Below are 2,772 nucleotides of genomic sequence, written 5' to 3'. Positions count from 1 at the left end.
GTGTGTGGGTAGAGTCCAGTGTGCGGGTAGTGCTGGTAGAGTCCAGTGTGTAGGTAGTGTGGGTAGAGTCCAGTGTGTAGGTAGTGTGGGTAGAGTCCAGTGTGTGGGTAATGTGGGTAGAGTCCAGTGTGTGGGTAGAGTTCAGTGTGTGGGTAATGTGGGTAGAGTCCAGTGTGTGGGTAGTGTGGGTAGAGTCCAGTGTTTGTGTAGAGTCCAGTGTGTGGGTAGTGTGGGTAGAGTCCAGTGTGTGGGTAGTGTGGGTAGAGTACAGTGTTTGTGTAGAGTCCAGTGTGTGGGTAGTGTGGGTAGAGTCCAGTGTGTGGTAGTGTGGGTAGAGTCCAGTGTTTGTGTAGATCCAGTGTGTGGTAGTGTGGTAGAGTCCAGTGTGTGGGTAGTGTGGTAGAGTCCAGTGTTTGTGTAGAGTCCAGTGTGTGGTAGTGTGGGTAGAGTCGCAGTGTGGTGGTAGTGTGGGTAGAGTCCAGTGTGGTGGGTAGAGTCCAGTGTGTGGGTAGAGTCCAGTGTGTGGGTAGTGTGGGTAGAGTCCAGTGTGTGGGGTAGAGTCCGATGTGGGGTAGAGTCCAGTGTGTGGGTAGAGTCCAGTGTGTGGGTAGTGGGGTAGAGTCCAGTGTGTGGGTAGTGTGGTAGAGTCCCAGTGTGTGGGTAGAGTCCAGTGTGTGGGTAGTGTGGTAAGTCCAGTGTGTGGGTAGTGTGGGTAGAGTCCAGTGTGTGGGTAGAGTCAGGGTGTTGGGTAGAGTCCAGTGTGTGGGTAAGTCAGTGTGTGGTAGACCATGTGTGGGTATGTGGGTAGAGTCCAGTGTGTGGTGTGTGGGGAGAGTCCAGTGTGTGGGGAGAGTCCAGTGTGTGGGTAGTGTGGAGAGTCCAGTGTGTGGGTAGTGTGGGCAGAGTCCAGTGTATGGGTAGACTATTGTGTGGGTAGAGTCCGGTGTGTGGGTAGAGTTCAGTGTGTGTGTAGAGTCCAGTGTGTAGGTAGTGTGGGTAGAGTCCAGTGTGTGGGTAGACTAGTGTGTGGGTAGAGTCCAGTGTTTGGGTAGAGTCCAGTGTGTAGGTAGAGTGGGTAGAGTCCAGTGTGTAGGTAGTGTGGGTAGAGTCCAGTGTGTGGGTAGTGTGGGTAGAGTCCAGTGTGTGGGTAGAGTGGGTAGAGTCCAGTGTTTGGGTAGAGTGGGTAGAGTCCAGTGTGTGGGTAGACTAGTGTGGTGGTAGTGTCGGTAGAGTCCAGTGTGTGTTAGAGTCCAGTGTGTAGGTAGTAGTGGGTAGAGTCCAGTATGTGGTAGTGTGGGTAGAGTCCAGTGTGTGGTAGAGTGGGTAGAGTCCAGTGTGTGGGTAGAGTGGGTAGAGTCCAGTGTGTGGGTAACTAGTGGTGTGTGAGTGTCGGTAGAGTCCAGTGTGTGTGTAGAGTCCAGTGTGTAGGTAGTGTGGGTAGAGTCCAGTGTGTGGGTAGACTAGTGTGTGGGTAGAGTCCAGTGTTTGGGTAGAGTCCAGTGTGTAGGTAGATTAGGTAGAGTCAGTGTGTGGGTAGTGTGGGTAGAGTCCAGGTGTGTGGGTAGAGTGGGTAGAGTCCAGTGTGTGTGGTAGAGTGGGTAGAGTCCAGTGTGTGGGTAGAGTGTGGTAGAGTCCAGTGTGTGGGTAGACTAGTGTGTGGGTAGTGTCGGTAGAGTCCAGTGTTGTGTAGAGTCCAGTGTGTAGTAGTGTGGGTAGAGTCCAGTGTGGGTAGACTAGTGTGTGGGTAGGAGTCCAGTGTTTGGGTAGAGTCCAGTGTGTAGGTAGAGTGGGTAGAGTCCAGTGTGTGGGTAGTGTGGGTAGAGTCCAGTGTGTGGGTAGAGTGGGTAGAGTCCGTGTGTGGGTAGAGTGGGTAGAGTCCAGTGTGTGGGTAGTGTGGGTAGAGTCCAGTGTGTAGGTAGTGTGGGTAGAGTCCAGTGTGTGGGTAGTGTGGGTAGAGTCCAGTGTATAGGTAGTGTGGGTAGAGTCCAGTTTGTAGGTAGTGTGGGTAATCCAGTGTGTGGGTAATGTGGGTAGAGTCCAGTGTGTGGGTAGTGTGGGTAGAGTCCAGTGTGTGGGTAATGTGGGTAGAGTCCAGTGTTTGGGTAGAGTCCCGTTTGTGGGTAATGTGGGTAGAGTCCAGTGTGTGGGTAGTGTGGGTAGAGTCCAGTGTTTGGGTAGAGTCCAGTGTGTGGGTAGAGTCCAGTGTGTGGGTAATGTGGGTAGAGTTCAGTGTGTCGGTAGTGTGGGTAGAGTCAGTGTGGGTACTGTGGGTAGAGTCCAGTGTATAGGTAGTGTGGGTAGAGTCCAGTTTGTAGGTAGTGTGGGTAGTCCATGTGTGGGTAATGTGGGTAGAGTCCCGTGTGTGTAGGTAGAGTTCAGTGTGTGTGTAGAGTCCAGTGTGTAGTGGTGGGCTAGAGTCCAGTGTGTGGGTAGACCAGTGTGTGGGTAGGTCCAGTGTTTGGGTAGAGTCCAGTGTGTAGGTAGAGTGGGTAGAGTCCAGTATGTGGGTTGTGGGTAGAGTCCAGTGTGTGGGTAAGTGGGTAGATTCCAGTGTGTGGGTAGATTGGGTAGAGTCCAGTGTGTGGGTAGACTAGTGTGTGGGTAGTGTCGGTAGAGTCCAGTGTGTGTGTAGAGTCCAGTGTGTAGGTAGTGTGGGGGTAGAGTCGGCAGTGTGTGGGTAGACTAGTGTGTGGGTAGAGTCCAGTGTTTGGGTCAGAGTCCAGTGTGTAGGTAGAGTGTTTGAGAAGGGAGGGACGAGGGGGACGGAAACTT

This window comes from Salvelinus namaycush, chromosome 17 (genome assembly GCF_016432855.1).
Source record: "Salvelinus namaycush isolate Seneca chromosome 17, SaNama_1.0, whole genome shotgun sequence".
In the NCBI taxonomy this organism is placed as follows: domain Eukaryota; kingdom Metazoa; phylum Chordata; class Actinopteri; order Salmoniformes; family Salmonidae; genus Salvelinus; species Salvelinus namaycush.
The sequence above is the reverse complement of the archived record's forward strand: the minus strand, read 5'-3'. Positions refer to the sequence as shown.